The 19,380-nt window shown below is 41.7% G+C and overlaps 1 protein-coding gene across 5 annotated transcripts in view; it reads left to right on the plus strand.

Annotated features, from left to right (window-relative positions):
* TSPAN18 (tetraspanin 18) overlaps window positions 1-19,380 on the plus strand; it is a 121,543-nt gene that overhangs the window by 29,428 nt on the left and 72,735 nt on the right. The window lies entirely within an intron of this gene.

A 19,380-nucleotide genomic window follows, 5' to 3' on the forward strand; every position in this document is an offset into this window, starting at 1 on the left:
ATTTCAGTGAGAGCTGAGGAAGGCATTAACCGGCTTTTGAAAGAAAACTTCAGGAGAAATTATTTTGTGTAAATGGGCACTTGAGTCCTACATGACACTTCCATCAGAGAAGTTGCTTCTTACCCATAAGGCATAAAAAGAGAAAGGAAATAAGTTTTTAACTAATTGCATAGATGGGAAAGCACAGGGAACAGAACACTGTTCAGGTGATCTGGGGAGTCAGGATCCCTTGCGTGGAGTTAAGTGTGATCACTGTGTCATGGCCTTTCCAGAGCAGAGTTTCTAGCCTTGTTTTCTATTAAGTACATCACGTTGTATATGTTTAAGTCTGGCTTGTGCTTTGGGTGTTTCTCAGATGACAAATCCTAAAGAATCCTCCTTTCTTTTGTTGAATACTAGAAAGGGGACCAGTTTATTTTGATGCAAGAGATGGGGAGTAGCCCTGCCTTGTGGGTTAGGAAGTGCTGCTTGTGCTATAGCTATGCACCTTCCCAGAGACAGTAGTGCCGGTAAAATGTTGCTGTGGCTCCCAAAAGCATTCATCCTTGCCTTGGACACAATTTCTAGGAGAATTCTTGAGTAGCAAGGAGGAAGAGAGAGAAAAGGGAAAGGACTTATGCTCTCCCAACCTTCTGAATTAGACACATTGGACTAGAAGTTCCCTGAGAACCTTTTGGTAAGGACCCTGATCAGCATATTATTGCTCTGGTTATTTTTGTGGCCTGTCTTCAGTTCACACTGCCTTTAAGATTTGTACATGAACAAAGACTTTGGTCACCCCATTTAATAATAAAAATTGACAGCTAATTTCCTGATAGCTTTTTGCTTCGTATTTGCTGCTACTTCCCTTCATCAACAGCAGTAAAGTGGCATGGGGTGAAAATCAGCACTAATTTGGGAGTTCAATTGCCTTTGTAATAAGGTTCTCTCTTATTCTTTGGTAAGAGCAACAGCTAATATAATTTTTTTGCTGTCACTTCTGCCTGGGCCATGTACCAGAGTCAAAGTTAATCCCCTCAAAATTATGTTCCATTATAAATCTCTCCTCACAGATGAAGTGGGTGCAATTAGGCAGAGAGGTCCAGAACCAATACCACAAAAAAAAAGGTCTGAAGGAGAAAAGCAGTCCACCTGTGCATCACAAAGTGATATAGCGCCTTGCCAGTCACCTCCAGAAAACAGAAGCTCCTTGGCCACAGTGTTCTTGGGGCTTGTTTGGCGGTGACAATATGTTCTGAGTTAACGTTGAAGTTCCACCTTTTTGTAAGTACAAGGTATAGGATCTTAAGAGGAATTTGAAGCAATTTGTGTCAGTTCTTCCTCATTTCTGTTCTTCCAAGTCCACACAGAATGTTTAATGTCTCTATTCCTTCCTGAGCCCTGGGAAATCAGAAAAGATCATGAAGACCTTGGTAATAGGCTGACAAAATCCCCAGCATATTTAATTAGAGATTATTCTTTTGATGTTTGGGTTGATTTTGAGGCTTGTTTTTTAATCAGGTTACTCTTGGGTAACCCTTTGTATATAGAGCAATTTCCCTGCTTTCATGAATGTCAAAGACCCTAAAGGTTTAGATGTACTAGTGTGGTTAAACTACTTTCATTTTTGAGTTTCATATTAAATTATTTTGGGCTAGGGAAAATGAAAATACTGCTTCTGCTGTAACATTGTGACTGCTCTGGGCAGGGCTGTTTGACTTCCTACACCCGATTTAGAAATCCAGCTTAAAACTGGTGCCTGCCGAAAGTTCCTACTTGCCCCTTTCTAGAAGGGAATGATTGCAAGTTTCTGGGGGTGAGGTTTGCTTTTTCAATTTCTTTTTTTTTTTTTAATCTTTTCTGGACTAAACCTTAAACATATTAAGTTAAGGTGAATTTCTATTATTAGGGAACACAAGCTTTATATGTTAGAGTAAAACAGGGCTGAGGTCACCACACAGTTCTTACTAATGTCAATTATTACTTATTGCATCATTTGTCAGCTACATGTGAGAAAAATGTAGGGAAACTAACTGAGGGTTTTGTAGATGTGGCACTGAACCACAGAGTAAAATGCAGACTAACAATGCACTGACGTCAGGCTGCCTGGATGTGACTGAGTTTTTTCTGTGAATACAAATACTGGAATAAATCACTAACTAGGTTTTAACAACTGTTGTGGTTTTGGCCTAGTTTCTGAACTTGGAGATAGACAAAGAATTGCAACACAGCAACTCGTTCTCAAATGTTTGACCAACCAGCAATGGAGTCCTCCATGTGCTGGAGTCTACCAAGACAGAAATCTTGACAAGCTCCAAAACAATCAATTACAGATGATAGCTGATGCTGGAATGCGGGCCATGTCAATCACAGGAATGTTTTCCTCCTGCTACTGTACCAGAACAACTTTAGGCTGCTGTTTTGGGACGACAGAGAGAGTTCAACTGCTTTCCACACCAGGCAGCTTGAGTGGTGAATAGCTATCGTACACAGAATCCATCGTCTCTCATGAGGGGATGTGACTGTGAAGTAGCTGACTTCTGAAAACAGGCTTTCTGCAGATACTTTTTTCTACCAAACAACAAAGGTCTTGTTTGGGAATGCTTTTTGGCTGCAGTTCTTGTGACCCCCCTGGGAAATGCACTGTGCATTTGACTTGCGCTCACCAAAGGAAAAAGTGAAAGTAACACAGCTGTAGTGATTTACTACGAAGTTTTGAGGCTAATTGCCTCATATGTTTAATTAATAACTGACACATTCTGTCCCTCAAAGAGCTTGGAGAACTTCCATCTGGACCCCTAGTGATTACAGCCTGGAAGCCATCCCTGTAATTAAGGAGCAGGCTATAGGAGGCCAGTTCCCATTATGGGCAATTATTGTGCTTGCTACTTTTCCCCTCCTTTTTTACAAAAGGACTGAGAAAATAGGGCTCAAAGACTAATCTGACATAAAACCCTGACTAAAGAGGGGCTTTGTGCTACCCCGGGGTAGAATGATGGGGTTATGTGTTAGCGCCAGCACTCTTTCTTTCAACAGGCTGTTGAGAGACAGATTTTCCGAAGAGCAAAATGTGTCTTACACCAAACTGAAGTACTTGTTGGTCAATATTAATTACCAATGCAATAAGAGGATTTTTGCAAACAACTGAGCAACTGAATATTTCTACTGTTATTTCTTTATCTCTTCCTCCCAACTTTAGACTTCCACTAGGTTTGACAGCTGCTCATCTGCAGAGACACTGGCTAGCTCAGGAGCCCTCAGAGCAGAGGATGCTGTGTCTTTAAGCCTTCCATACAGTGCTGAAATGTTATGACAGAGCATCTCACAGGGGGATGCGGTTTCCATGGCAACCCCACACTGTAAGATAAGCAAACTGGATTATTTTTTTTTTTCTGAGAGGTTCAAGAGCAAGGAAGGAATGAGGCGATCTGTCAGCGGGCAAGACTTGAAAAGAGGAAACCATGTCCATTAATCCTGTAGCCCTGGCTGCTTTGTGTTTTAATTAGCGAATGTTATTATGGCAGAGAGCATGGGCGCCTCACCCTGTTATGGGTTTTTGAGGACTTTTTTGTTTGCTTCTCTTTTTATATCTCCAATTAATAACACAAAGGGGGGGGTGGGGCAGGGAGCAGCGAAGAAGCTTTACTAGGGCATTAAATGAAGGTCTGAAATAAAAAGCCTCAGGATCTTTGTTCCAGAGCTTATATCCCAAGCCAGAGACAGGAGGTAGCTTGCCTGGTGAGAATGAATCTGCCATTCTCAAATCGAGAGTGCATCTTAAATTCATTTTTTATGTCTTGCTGCTGATATTTAGCAAAAATGGAAATCCCCCATATCCTTGCAACCTGTACCTGTAACCATGTCAGTGTGGAGTAAAGTGGGGAAGTTGTGACTTGCTGTTTTCCTCCCCAGCCTGCCCAGAGGCATTACATGAGCCTGTATTACAGGGGTATACTGCCTTCCTCTGCCTTTGTTTTGGGATAGTTGATACCTTTGGAATCAGTATTTACCCTTACGTGAGAAATCCTCTGCTTCCCAAAAGCCACCACTTGTGAGAATGCAGGGCACTGTGCATGCTAAGAGAGTCAACAATGTAAGGACAAGGAGGGGGAATGCTTCAACCCATAGTGAGAAGGCAGGCTCCCACACAAGCTGCAATAGCATCTTAGTAATCAGATAATATCCTGGTAGCAGCTACTGCACCAGCTGGTTAGGAGACTGTGCTGGTCTTGTAAATGTGCTGTGCGTAGGAGTTTATTATGGAAAATATTTTGACAACCTTTATTATTTTCAAACACTTGTATGTGTCACCAGAAAATTAAAGTTAAAGTAAATGTTAGCCCAACAGCAGTCTTATCTGCATAGTTTCCATGTCCATCCTTGATGGAGTACTCCCTGCTCCTTTGCAGGGAATTAAAGCCCACTATAAATCTTCATGTGGAATGAGAAAAAGATTATTCTAATCCTTAGAGAAAGGAATACACCAAAGGCATTCACCTCTACTTTCCTATAAGCAGCAGTATCCCAGTCTATTTTTCAGGGGCTGGTGCTTACAAGGAATTTTCTTAAACATAGTTGTCCTTTCTCTCCTGTCAGTATCTTCTTCGATGCCCTTGAAGAGTTCAGCAAAACAAGTTGCAGATTGGAGAGGGCCAAACAGCCTCGGAACCACTGTTCTGGATTTGAGAACTTCCTCCCCAGAATACTTTTCTCCTCTGGGTGCAATTCATGTAGCAGGCATAGCTGCTAGCAAAGACTGAAGTCAGGGGCCAAACAAATGTTATACCTTGTGGGAATTTAGGGCTAGGGCAAGATGGTATTTAGCCCTTTGTTGAGTGAGCCATCAAATACTGTAATTGACAAGAAGCAGGGTTAGAGGCAGCTTAATTTCTTTGAAGACTGTTGTCTTTTTTCCTTCTGGCTACATGGACGCATTCAGCACTTTGGTAGATATCAGCTTTATTTGATGTTTTGAGCTAAGGTGCCCAGAGATGATTTTTTTGCTTGAACCAATAAAGAAACTGCTTTTGACATCTTAGATCGGTGGTACTTTACTGCCAGCCAGTGCCAACTGGACATGTGGCAGGCTGGGTTTGTGATCCTGATGGTTGGGGCAGAGTCGGCCAGCACAGCTTTCACTACCCTCGTCCCTTCCCTCAGGACCTACAGCTGCCTGTCTCTGACCTAGCAGGAGAGCCCCTCATCTGGTGCCTAATTTGGACTTCTCAATTCATGCCATTCTGTGATCTTCATAATTTGCCTTGGACTGAGTGTGGTTAAACCCTTGCACATTGCTTGGGTTTATTGTTCCTTGAGGTACTGTCAGATCTGAATCCTTGCCAAATAAAATTAGTCCACCTGCTTCTTAGCTCTAAGCATCTAATCACCCAATCCCAGCAGAGCTTTGTTTAAAGAACAGAAGTAAATGTGGTGCTGCACCAGTTCCCAGAAAGTGCTGGTGGTGTTCATGTCATCTGGTGAACTGGGGAATGAAGGAATAGCTGCGTGCTTCATTAAGCTTTTTTCTCATAGGAATCTTTCTAGGACTATCCTGTTTTTTGGTCAAAGTTGGTGCCCATGAGTTAACGGTGGAAGGGAGCAGCTGCAGAGCATTAGGCTCTGCTCCAAGTATGATTTCCAGAAGGCCAGTGCCTCACAGCTAAAGCTAGATGTTTTAACCGATTATTTGCTGACTCATCACTTCACGTGGTTTCTTTCCCACACCATTTTTAACCCCGGCCCCTCTTCCTGGAGATAATACATTACTTGTGCATCTGAGTAGTTTATTCTTAGATAATTCTTCTAGCTAGTGCTGTTTCACACTTATTTCTTTTCCTAGTCTACCACTTTTGCCCAGGTGGTGCCCAGGAGTTGACCTATGATCCATGTCCCTTCCAACTCAGCATATTCTATGATTCTGTAGTAGGTAAATTTCTGACCATGACTGAAATACGAAGCCTTCTAAATCAGCTAATGTGATCCATCCAAAGTTCTCCTTCCTTCACATGTTTGCCATCCAAAATTCTTTAAGCAAACCCTTTAGGAAAAAATGCAGGTTGTTAGGTTCTTAAGTTTTGCTTATCTTGTGTTGGTGGTCCTGAATTGAGTCCGCGTATCTGCACAAGCTAAGGAGCATAATGCTTACTTAGGGCCTATCACAGCTGACTTGGAGGAATTTTGCTTGCTACTAGTTGCATGCTAGCTTAGCCTGGAAGTCATTTAGACTTAAAAACACAGAGTTGTGCTGCTACTAATAAAGAACTATTTCCAAGAGGCTCGTTAGTGGGGCTGCTGTCAGGCACTACCCTGGGTTACCAGGGACCAAGCATGTGGAGCTTGGTTGCACCCCACAGAATCCAGCATGAGTGGAAATGCATGGATTTCTGGGCAGAGAGATGCCTCTGAGCTCTGCTCAGATGTTCTCTGTACTGTCTGGAGTTTCCCTGGCTCGTAAAAGCATTTCAAAGAAAGGGAGTGAGTGAGTGCACAGTCTGGAATCAAAATTCTCTTTCATATATTTTGTATTTTATTTCAACACATACCATGCTGATGCATCCTATTTACATTCAGGTCTGTTTTAGGCATCCAGCATAATTCAAGAATACTGTAGCTCTGAATGCATGCAATACAAATATTTTCATACTCTTTTCTACAAAATAATCCTTGGGTCTGTAGTTTGCTAAGTTTGTGGTAGCTCCAAGGCTTTTCCTAGTGTACAGAGTTTTTTGAAAAAGGAAAAATGTCTGGGAGCCGTATTTATGTTCTACAAATCCGAATAATAAAATAGGATTAATTTCTTTTAAACCTCTCCAAGCAATTTCCCCAAAAACTTCCCTGTCCAAAATAGTTTGGTGAAGCACGCCCGAATGTATCTATGCTCTTTAATAAAATACTGAAGAAATATTTTGGTGCTAGAACAAGCCAGGACCACAAATTAAATTAGATGAAAAAAAATAGGTTGATATGTTTCATTACATAAATGAAAGATGCTTTGGAAAAAAACAGACAGTATTCCTTCTGAATAAAGGCTCAGCATGAAAACATGAACAGCAACTGAGTTTATTACTGAAGCCATTTACATCAAAGCCAACTTGACTGAGAAGCTCTCTGGCCTAACCTACAGTTGTCTTTGCTATCATTGAACATCATGTGGTGGTGAGCAGCCAAGAGACCAGGATATTTTCCCCATCTAGAGTTTTATGAATCTGATGAAAATGATTTTGGTTTCAAAACCCCCTTGATCTTTGCGTTAAGCCTTTATGACTTAAGTGAACCACAGACCTCTTACAGAGTGATGGTGCAGAGCAGGGAGGCACCAGCTGGAGTAGAAAATGACCTTAGGGTCTTTGAATTGTAGGCTAGAGAAAAAGAAATGGAGCATTTCTCTAAGACAGATATTTTCTTTTGACTATTCCAGTCGATGACATTTATAGGGGGAAAAGGCTTTCTTCAGTCAGAGTGGAGACTAAGCATACATCTCTATTGATTTCTAACTTGCATAATACCATGAAAGTCAGAAAAGTTTATTTTCTGAAATTAAAAAAAAAAAAATTAGGAACTGATCTTGTTTTCCCTGCTGCTCAAACCTGTTTAGAACCAGGACAAAGCTTTTAGATTTAGAAAAATTCAGAGACCTTTTCCCAAAGACTGTTCAACTTGAATTTCTGTTTCTTTGGGAGGTGGAGTGAGGAAGGTAGCCTGCCCAGTTTCATGCACATTCATTGATTACAGCACTGTAATGCTCAGCTTGGTTCTTTCAGACGTCTAAAATCATTCTAAGTAATTGTGTTAAAGTCAGCATTTATCATACTTAGTTAGCCTAGATCTAATCGTTCTTTCCAGAGTTGTTTGCTGAATTGCTTGGCATGTCTAACCTTATCGGCCCTGTTAACTTCTTATACTCATTTGACAAATCTAATCTCTGTCTTTACTTCTGCAAGGAGCAAGACAGGCTTCTGTGACTTACTGCGTAGCCAGCCAACAGGCATCCCAGACACTTTCAGAAGGATGCTTGCAGCTGTTGGAGGAGATTGGAAAGGGTTTCATATTTAATGGGCATGGAAATTAGGGTTTCTTGTCAGGACAGTTTGCTCATTTACTCATTTTTATCTGTTTTAAAAACAGAATTAGAAAGTCTGCTAAAGTTAACAGATGTCAGCAGTTAGAGATTGCTACATCAAGCCTAAGGGCAAAGGGTATAGATGGTGTTTTGGGCCTTTCGCAACCCACACCATTGTGTCTTGCTTGAGACGTTTTCCTCTAAGCTTATAAAATCACTCTTGGCTCTAGTTATTTTCTGAAAGTAGAACTTAACCACTTTACAGGAAAACACTTACTGTTGTGCCCAAGTTGCACACTGGGGACCTGATTTTTCCCTCCCTCATAAACCAGGAGTGACACCACCAAAGCAAACAGAGCCATGGGGTTGTGAAACTGAAGTCCGCAAGCAGAAAATCCAGCCAGTAGTCTGTATCATATGCTCATTTCTGGCGATCCCTATTTGCGTGAAAAGGATGGCAGGGGGGGAAATAGCCTCTCTGGCCTTGCATATTCCTTCCTTTGGGGATTTCAAGGAGTTTCCAGGCCTATGCTGAAGAGCTGTAGTCTGCCACGACTGGGAGAAGTTGGGTGTCTGCCTCTCCTGTGTGTTTGCATGCATAATTTTACATAATTCATGTTCTGATAATTCAAATAACAGCATAATGCTGTTATTTGCCACCCTGACTTCTGGTATGCTTGGCTCAGCTCAGTGAGTTGGAGGATTTTTTGTTACCCTCAGACAGAAAACAGGCTTGTCCTCTGTGCACACTCAGTGAGGGACCTTGAGAGGGTACCTATTCTTTCATTGGGCATGACAATCAATATGTGATTGATCTGCCACACTGACACCTGGGACTCTAACTTTTTGTGTGCTTCAGCCTGTTCAGAAGGGCAAGGGCCTATTTATTTACTGGTTTGGTTTTTCAAAAGGGATGTTTGCCCGGATGTGAGCATTTCCCCCAAGACCACTCGTTCACAATGGAACTCTACGTCAGAGTTGGGGCTTTAGGCCCCAGGGATGGAGCCTGGCCAGCAGCACTCGGCCCGTCCCACCATCACCTCTGTGAACTTGGCAGTCCAGAGACTTGTATGTGTATGCTGTCCAGAGTGCATGTACCCAAATGTAAACCTGAAACCACAGTTTGAATGTAAATGTCACATTTTTGACCTCATCTTTTAAAACCTCTAGGCCTTAAATTCAACTCTGTTCTGGGTTGGTGACTCTGCCGATGGCTGCCCTGTCTCACTCAGCTGCAACTGGGATCAGGCAGCACCACCTGTATTTCCCCTGCAGAGGTATGTGAGGGGCAGAGGCCCAGAAGTCTCTTCTTTTGCTGCCTCGAAGAGGGTAGAAATAGGGAATCCAGTGTGTACCTGCCCAACTACTGCCCATCTCCCCTTTGGGAGCTCATTGCACCTGTGGACCGGGACAGAGCTGGGCTATGTCTATTTTTACCTTTTAAATTGGCAAGTTCAGACTGGTATTATGTCACATTGATGTGGTTGCCCACTTCAGTCAGCTGCCCAGAGGCTCCAAAGGACAGACTTCTCTCCAATATTAAGAAGATGCTAATGGGGATAACATCCACTCTCCCCAGCCTCTCTAAAGTGCCTGGCAGCACCCATGATGCTTGTGCTAGGAGGGGAGGCACCAAGCTCAACTCAGTGCTGGCTAAGGCGCGGTGGCATAAAGCTACAGGAGGGGTTGAGGAGTCTTTCAAACCCAGAGGCAAAGTGTGGGACAAAAGAGATGAGATAAAGGACGGACTGCTTATGGAGTAAATCCACTGTTTTGTGAGAGAGTAAAAACTTCGGGCTTTCCAGTGGACTTCATTCAGACCTATGTCTCTCCCTTTTCTTTAATCTGGACTCTCCTCCATACTAGGTATCTTAACAAAGATACCTAGAAAGTAGTAGAAAGAGTAGTAGATCAAAGAGCAGTAGAAATTTCCTTGCATTGCAGAATGCTTTCCTTTTAGTTACCCTGCTATCCCTTTCTGTTCTCAATGAAATAAAGTCATTAGATGTCATGTCTTAGAAACTGAGGAATATGTGGGGTTTACAGCCATGTTTGATTTAGCATAACTGTTATCTACATGTGAGTGATTCCCAGAGGATGGAAAAAAGAGCTGGAGAAAAGAGACTTTGTGTTCAGGGCAACAGGAGGTTGTTTGCATTCTGCCAGCATTATATTGATGGATGTTTGTAGCTGTGGCCTGGGCATCCAAAAATTACATCCACAAAGGGCAGATCTGTTAGAACCAGGGAAGCTTTGGAGAAAATTGTAGCAACATAGTTAGCTGCCGTGGTTGCGTATATGGATGAATCTCTGCTTCCTCCAGCTCCATTCAGTGGGAATAGAGGCAGGTTTCCTTTCAGTTATGTTTAGAGCATTTCCCTGGGGGTAGATTCCTCGTCTGCTTTCATTCTGATGTCCACAGTATTACAGATTTAACAGCTTGGAAAAAACCCTAGGTCTGTTTATTCCTATCTACTGTATCTAAATCTCATCCTCATCTGTGGCCAAGAAGCATGAAGTTTTCTTTTGGCACTAGTGTGGCCAACAAAATGGAAGAAGTCACTGCAACTGCTAGCTACCATGAGGGATGACTTATCAGGTGGGTATTGACTGGATCTGGGGCTGCTATACAGCATGACACTGGCTTGCCACATTAAAGTTACTACCCTGTCTATGTCAGTGCAAAATTTCTTTCCATTTACCTAATCTTATCCCAGCAAATTAAACCACATTTGTAACTAGAGATACCAAGTTTGGAGTGCTTGGTGGCAGCCCTGCAGGGGGGTTCCTCTCTTTACTTTGGGAGCAATCACATTAAGACCAGCACCTCTTTACCAAGCAAGAATTCGAATGCTTCAAGATCTGCTGGCTCCTCATAAGCTGTGCTCTGTTAGCTCCAAATATTCTTTGAACACTGTCTTCTTCAAAGCTGCTTTCCAAGTAGAATGATTTGAAAACCAGGAGAGATTACCATGGAGTGGTTTTTTTCCTCTCTCATTTTGATTGAAAAAGTTTGAATTCAAAATGTTTTGACCAGCTTTGTTTTCATAAAAGAGTCACCAAATATAACTGTGTTCTCTTTAGTATAAGAAAGGTAAAAAGGATGCAGTGCTTTGACAGTGATCCATCTGCTGATTGCCACGTGTACAAGTGTCAGGATGAGATTGATGGCCTTAGAATATAAATCCACTGAGGCAGGAAGAGTACCTTCCTTTGCTTTTTGACAGTGCAGAGTGTGTGTATTGTCTGTGCTGAACCAGTGGTGAATAATAATGAGTGACTATAGTTAGTGTCTGAGCTAGGGAAAGCCAGGCCTCCAGCCAGCCTGGAGTTAGGAGCTCTGCTAATTATTCAGCTTAGTTAGAGCCAGCAATACACATTTTGCCTAAATGCCTTAGTCTTTTCTTCCCAATTATTTTGAGGTCTAGGAAGATACAGGCTTTTTTTATGGAATTTCTGTGAAGTCAATATTTTAAATCTAAAGCCTGTATGATTAGATCTTTAATGTTTTGGGCATGTTTGCTTGTTTTAATCTGAGAAAAACTTTTGGATAGAAAATATCTGTTAGGCTTGTGATTGGAAAAAAAAAAGTAATCACTAAAACAAGCAAATAATCCCTCCTTTCAACTTACTTGGTTTTGAAGGGGTTGAAGTGTGACAGGATTTTGGGTCTGTTCAAAATCTAAAAAATTAGAAAATGAAGACTTCTTGCAAAGCCTTCTTCCCTACCTAAGAAGGCCTCTGTTTTTCCCAGCCCACCTGAGTCCTGCTGTTGTGCCTGTGTCTGACAACAGTGCTCATCTTGTCCATCTTGGGGGTTGCAGTGAATTTGCATCCTGTCATCTGAGGAGGCAACTAGAGTAAGGAAGTTCTAATTCCACGTCTCAGATCTCATTTTAGACTTCCTTGAAAATGTGTCTGCAGCAGTCCAGGACCTGACTGGAGTGGATGAAGGCAAAGGATTAGGGATTCTGTCTAGTCCAGCTCAAAACTGACACCACCCAATAAAAATGATTCCCTGGCTGCTTTTGCAGTCTATTTCCTACTCAAAGCAAGAATTTGTCCTTGGTGGTCCCTGTCAAGTAGAGAGCTGGAAGTCTGACTTTTTATCACTGAATGGTTTTGTGTTTCATGGATATTTGGGGTTTTGTTTATTACCAGCTGTGTTTCATTTTGGAAACAGGATTGATTCCCTGAAATACAAGGCTCCTGTTTCCTTTGGGGAAGAGCAATTGGTAGCTGTACATATGGTAGCAGGTGGTTTCTGGCAGCAAATTTTCCATTCAGATGTTTATGATCTTGAACAGGTTCATAGCTGCTATTTGTAAAATCATCTTCTCATTAGGTCTAAGTACTTCAGAATTTCAAGACCTGCTCCCTTCTTCTCTTTTCCCTTATTTCTTTTCGTCCCCAACCACTTCCTGTTGTTTCTAGGCTGTGCTGAATGAGCCCAGTTGCTTCTGCTGGCTCCTGGATGTCACACATATCATCACAAATGTCTCTCTACAGAACACCCCTGAGAAGAACAAGCTGGAGCAGAGATGTGATGAGAATGTTTTACCAGACAACACATCTGGGTTGCTTCACTTAGGCTTGCCTGGGAGAGCAAGGTGGCTGCTTCTACTCCTTGCCTTGCTGATACCTAAAGAGAATTTCTGCTGCTTTGACTCAAAGAGGAGACTGCTGCTCTGAGGGTTTGCTGACTTGGACACAACAATGTGCTGGCACATCTGCTGGGTGCTGTTTCAGGATGGAAACATATGAGAAACACCTGCCTTTTGTTAAGCATACAAAATAATATTTAGAGCTTACTCTTCCATCTTGTACTGAAGATTTTATCAGTTTAGAGGAGTTTGGGTGCCTGTTGAAGTTTGAAAATAGGATATTATGTTCTGAAGACATGGTATTTTGTTCTAAAGGCAGTGTGGATAAAACACAGAACTTAGAAATAAATTCTTGAGAGCTGAATTTCTTATGGGAAAGGAATTATTCTCTCTTGCTCTCTTGTTTGCTGCTTCTGCTGAACAGGGAAGACAAAGTGAGACTATGCCACTAGAGTTGCAGTGTGAGGAAATGAGAAGACCCTTTTTAATCACAAAAGCTCAATCAAGAAGCATTTGCCCGCAATGCCAAATGAGATTTATTTGTCAAATCTTAGGTAGAGGCCAGCAGGGCCTGGAACCAAACAAATGGAGGAGGTACCATACTATAAATTTGGATTCAACATATTCACTGTTAATATTCTTTCACCGACATAATATGAAAGTTATTAACCTGACTGCAAAAGGACCTGCTGGGGAGTTAAGTGTCATGTGGAGAGGATTACTACATTTTGAAAAGAATTTGTGCTGGTGACTGTAACATAATAAATGTATTAGGTACCTGTTTAGATCTTCTGTAAGTGGTAAAGAATCATTGATCACCCAGTGGTATGGGGGTTGGGGAGCTTGTTTTTGATGTTCAAGTCAGAAATGAGAGCTGAGAGTTGCTAATGAAAAGAGCACATACATTTATTATTATTATTATTATTCATTTTTCTGTCTTAAAGAGACCAAGAGGGAGTTGGTGCAGAGGAGTGAGAAATAAATCATTAGCATCTTCACATTTGCACTGCAGATTAATCTGGGGAAATGAGGCTGGTAGTTTTTAAGCCTCTTGCATATTTGCCAGGTGAACTTTTTAACTTGATCCCTCCTTTTACTTTTTTTTTTTCCTAACCAGAAAGTTTTCTACTTACAGATTTAAAAGGTCACAAGGTTAAGCAGAAGTCAGATGCTGATTTATTGCATAAGTACCCTTAACAGGTATTTTGGCCAGTGCTGTATGAAAGTTTGTTTAAAATGACGCTATTTTTTTTCCTTCCACTGGAGAGGTATGACTTGGAGTTTTTATATGCCTGCTCTACTTGCCTCATGCTCACTTTGCTGAACCTTACAAGGTTCTCAGTGCAAAAGTGATTTTCTGTTGTTTTTTTTTTTCCAAATAAATGTCCAACTTGGGAGGCTGGAGGTGTCAATTCTGGTATTATTTTATGCTGACCTCAATATTCACACTTCGTTTCTCCTGCTGGTCAGTATGTAACAGGTAAATCTTATGGTTGTCAGGAGCGAATGGCAGGTCTGAGCAAGGCTGTGTTGTGCGAGGGAAAGGAAGATGATGGCTGTTGCAATACAAAATGGAGTGAGGGCTCTGACTGAAGGAGCCGTGTTGAGTACTTAGAAATGCATCTTTAGTGGAGATAAAAAACAGAAATCCTGACTGCTTATGAACACTAGAGATCCCCTAACACGTCTTCCAACTGCAAGTGCCTTAGCCAGAGTATCGGAGGTAATTAGTCGGTCTGCTTGCATTCCTTCTGCAGCCTCAATTAATTATGAGGGTCTCTTTAACTTCTGGATAAAATCGTTCTGTAGTGGTGTTATAGGATGTTAACCAGCTGCCACCTACAGCTTCCATCGATACTTTATAAATACTGTACAAAGAACTTGAAAGCGAGGTCTCTTGCTCACAGGCGCAAGCTCTGCTCCTGCTGATCTCTTCCTCCCTGAGCACTTGGCCTAAGAAGAGGATGACTCAATCCTGCCTGTATGGGTAGCAGATACAAATGCTATAGCAAGCTAATGCCTTGGTATGCTTCAAGGGGAAAGCTGCTGCTTTTAGTTTTTCATCCCTTATTGACTGAAATATGAACAGAGGCCGGCAGAGACATATAAGCAGATTCAGTGGGAAGAGCTGTACTGAAACACATTTTGGTGGCAATTTCTTGGATAAGGTTGACAGGGAAAGTAGGTTGGATCTTTTATTAGGCCTATTGGTACTGTTGGGGGAGGTACCCTTTTAAACATGTAAATGTGATTTCTCGTATCTGAAATAGAAGCATCGGCCTTGGAAACTAAATAAATACATGTTGAGAACACTTTCCCAAGTTTAGCAAAGTTATGTTAATCACTTAGACCATCTGTTGGAGAAAATCTACTTGTGAAGCTGGGATAGGTTAGGGACATGTTAGTGGGAGAAGAGATAATAAAGTTGTTTGTCTCTCTATGGCAGAGTCAAGTGAAAGATTTTGGGAATTGCTTGCTTTTCCTGGTGATATTAAAATTTCTTTTTTGAAGGAAGATGTTTCATTCTTTTTTAAAAGATAAATTTTCTGTAAGGCCCAAAAATTGTGATGTGTTTACTCAGTACTCTCACGACAGCAAAGTTCCTCCATTTAGCAGGAGGACAAGGCTGGCAGCTTCCTCATCTGAAGCCCTGCCTGAGCTGGGATAGCTCCAAGTATTCCTGGGGAAACTATGCCCAGCCTCTGCAGCTGGGGGATGAGACAGCTACACTGCAACTTTATCCAGAGAGGAAGCAGGGTAAGAAATATAAAGAAAAGTTAGTCACCCCAAGAAGTGTGGCTGGTTCCTAATGGCCTGCTGCCTGGGCTTTTTAGCCTGACAGCACCTCTCCTCCTTAAACACATCGTGAAATGTTGAAAAATGGTTTGGATGTCATTATGACAGTGGCATTTGTTCAGGAGGAGGTGTCTGTTTGTTTAAATAAAGCCCCAAAGGAGGTCCTTGTTGTCCTAGGATTTCCTCTAACTGGTGACCGAAACAGAGAAGAGAGTGTCCAGGGAAGGGACATCACAGAAGCCTGGCTGAGTGCTGGCAGAAATGTGATTAATCTTGACTAGACAACCATGCCTGAACTACTTCCAAACTGTTGGACTCCACACTAAAGGCATAGTATATTTGTGACCACTCTCCTGTCCCTTTCAATTACCTTGTCTGTCTCTCAATTCCAAATACATTAGTTCTTGTTCAAATGCTTCCTTATACCACAACGATGGGCTAATGCAAGTTGTAAGCTGCCCTTGTTACAACATTTACTGCCAGCAAAGCTCATATGAACCAGGAGAGTTACCATTACAGGGAAAAGCAGTATTTAGCAAAAAGTAACCATCTACTTAGGTTGCCCTCCTGCCTTTCAGGAGATATCAAGGTAGAACTGAGATCAAGTTCTTCACTTGGTCTTTTACCTGATCTGAAGGAAACAGTACGTGTGTTTGAGACCACTTGTAAAACATACAGGAAATGTGTCAAGTCTAATGGTTGTTAGCATTTCCCCAAATGTGTAGTTCCTGGAAGGCTATGGAGACGAGATGTTGCACTGCTGAGGTGTAACAAGGGATCTAAACCTTTTAGGAGGGGCAGGTGTGAGAACTCCAAACGAATGAAAATACATGACCCACTGCAGAGTAACAAAACCCTCAAATTGTTTGGGAGGGAAGTTTCTCCCGCCCTTCTGCTGCTCTGGTTTCTGTGAGTTAGCAGACTTGGTTTGGTCAGCGTGATTTGTGACTCTTGGACCATCTACCGCAGTGTTCTTAATTTCAGGTCAAGAGGAAGGAAATATAGGCTTCTGTGTGAAACAAAGGATGTCACGTACCGACCTCCGTTGTTACAGGAGTAGAGGACCTGGTGTAAAAAGCAAATGAAACTCAAATTTGATGAGAGAAGTAGAATCATAAAATCATTTTTAAATGTTGCAAAATCTCTGCAGCAATGTTGGCTCCTGCCATTTTATTACTGAGGTCAAGGAAAGCTAATGCTTTCCTTCAGAATAAGACCCTTCTAAAAACATGTTTCCTTTTGCTCCTGGAGTAAATCTCATCACAGTTGAATAGGGCCAGCTTTCCTTGAATTCCATAACCTACTGTTTTCCTCATGAACTGGGAGGCTTATGAAATTTCCATCCAGAACTGCTGCCATGAACCTGGGGGACTGAGGCTTGTTGGTGACTGCTTGCTGCCTCTCCATGTAGTACTGTGGTAGGTCCAACAAATAGTTGACTAACTGGTGCAGAAAGGTCACCAATCTTCTTTTTCTAACTGTCATGTCCAGCTTCATATCCCTGTCCTGGAGCTCTTAGCTCTTGGAAAATCCAGTGCTAGGAAGGTTTGTGGTCTTTTTTTTTTTCTTCCCTAACTGCACATTGGTAGCAAATCAGGTGCTTGAAATTTTTAAAGGATTAAAGAGGGCTGTGCTGTGCGTTGAATTGCAGGTCGCTGCTCTTCTGCAAATCAAGAGAATGAAATTATTATCTGATATGACCACCTGCAAGAATGAGATTGAATAATGACATTACTACATTCAAGGGCAGATTCATTGACGTCAGATTTTGCTCGAACTTGGTGAGAGTGAATCAGATTACTTAGCCATCAAGTTCCATCATCTTGCCTCCATCACTCACTAATGGCTTATACCTGGGGGAAACTAAAAATATTATCCTAGTACACCTGATCAGTTACAGAATATAATACAAGAAATAAAATGGCTTTTCAACCCCTGGTATAATTACTTATGTCTCCATGATGAATCATAAATACTCTTTTGATATCTACATGATAATTCGTAGGAATTTTAAAATACATTTTTATGTAAGTTCTTCTGTTGACAAATCGTCTACAAGAAACTTATTGACTTCTCAATTGCATGAGTTATTTGAAATTATTCATGGATTGTTTTTTGGTTTGCTGATTGTTTACAAGCAATTCCTTTTTAGTATTCAGTAGCTCGTATTCAAGTGTTCAGCTTCCAGCTGCACAATTCAGTTTGTATTTTGACATATAGGTCACACAATAGTATTTCTGCTCCCTGACTAAATGTGTATAATTCATAGGATTTAGCTTCTTGCACGAATATTTGCATTGAATTACAAAATTCTTATTCTGCAGCCATTCTTTAACACTTGATCATCAGCAGAAACTGAAACAATCCTTTTAAATCTTATTTACAGAGTATTTCTGGAAATGCTAATACACAGTGGACATTACCATAAATGAACAAATTTACTGTAAAGCTTCAGCTATGCACTCAGCTGCATTTTTATTATTTAACTGTGTTTGCCCACCTTCTTTCTATGATCTCAACATATTAATCTTTATAATACTTATTTTTTGGCCTATGTGAAATTAAGTAATTTTATGAAAGAGTTCCCCATATGTATTGTTGAGTTATAAGCATTTCCTCTGGAAACTGCATATAGCGACCTCCTTTCTCAGACCTGGCTACAGAGTGCCTTATGTGTGTCCTTCCATCTGATTTTGCAAGATTTTTCCTGTTATATGTTCCTAGAACCCTACGGTCCTGTTTAAAACCACAGTACCATGAATATAAAATCCATAGCAAATAAAAGACAACACTCTAACTGGACAAGCCAAAGCCATTAAATGAGCAATAGCAAGGCACTCTCATGAGTCCCCAGTCTTTGGTCTCACAGATTGCTTTCTCCCATGCCCTCCCCAACTGCTCCTTGCTCCATAGAGAGAAGAGAAAAAGATTGCAAGTGTGGAGACATTTCAGTCTGAGGATTGCATTGCAAAGCAGAGAGCTTGTTTGAAATTCTTGTATACATTTCTAAAATAACAATGAGAAGCATGCTTTCTTGCTGTTTGGAGATAAGGGAAAACTGCCCTTGAAGAACTGAAGTGCCCAAAATATGAAATATCATTTCTGTTTCTTAGCACATGGACCATTTTGAAAACTCGTCTTTTTTTTTCTTCACATATTCAAATAACCACAGTACGAGGCACTGTGAGTCTGGCCTTTGGATTCTCTTTGCTGTGTTTCCCTACACCTTTCACTGGTCTCTGGGGCTCAGGAGGGTGTTTATTACAAATGAATGTTTAATGTCTGCTTTGAAAAGCTACTTGTCTGGCTTGGAATTTCTGGTTGCAGTGCTCTGGAAACAGCTGCACATGGAGAAGGGCCCTGAGGAGCACTATCTGGGCACTGAGAGATTCTCCTGCATCTGGCATCTGTTTTTAGTGAGGGCTTTCTTGTGTTTCTGGTTGGCAGCTCATTTGGCAGAGCTGACACCGATTATTTTATTTGACCTTCCTCATTTCCAGTTAATCCCTGGTACAGGAGCCCACTGTCTTGAGTGTGAGCTGTGGGGACAGGACAGTCAAAGGAGATCCCTGACTCGCCTGGCCCTGGGTATGAGCAGGACAGTGTGGCAGCTGTTCAAAGGAGGCACTGAGAAAGAAAAGCTCAAAGTGAGCCAAATGCTTCCTCCACCTGTCTTGCCCCTGAGGTGAGGTCCAAGAGGGAAAGAAGCTTCCTGTTCTAGACACATGTGCTGTAACATTGCTCTGACTGCTTTTACCTGGGATGGCAGCTAGTGCCTGAACCTTAGTTTTCCTTTTCACCTGCCTTTCATTAAAATGGCAGCTGGTTTCTGTTGTAGCTAGAAGATAGAGTGGGCTGAATGCTTTAGCAGCATATATCTTAGAAGCTCTGGCAAACTCACTCTGAGGTGTACTCAGGTGAAGGCTGTGCACACTTCGTCTC

Source organism: Pipra filicauda, unplaced genomic scaffold (genome assembly GCF_003945595.2).
Source record: "Pipra filicauda isolate LSUMZ 115617 unplaced genomic scaffold, ASM394559v2 scaffold133_size2016399_pilon, whole genome shotgun sequence".
Classification (NCBI taxonomy): domain Eukaryota; kingdom Metazoa; phylum Chordata; class Aves; order Passeriformes; family Pipridae; genus Pipra; species Pipra filicauda.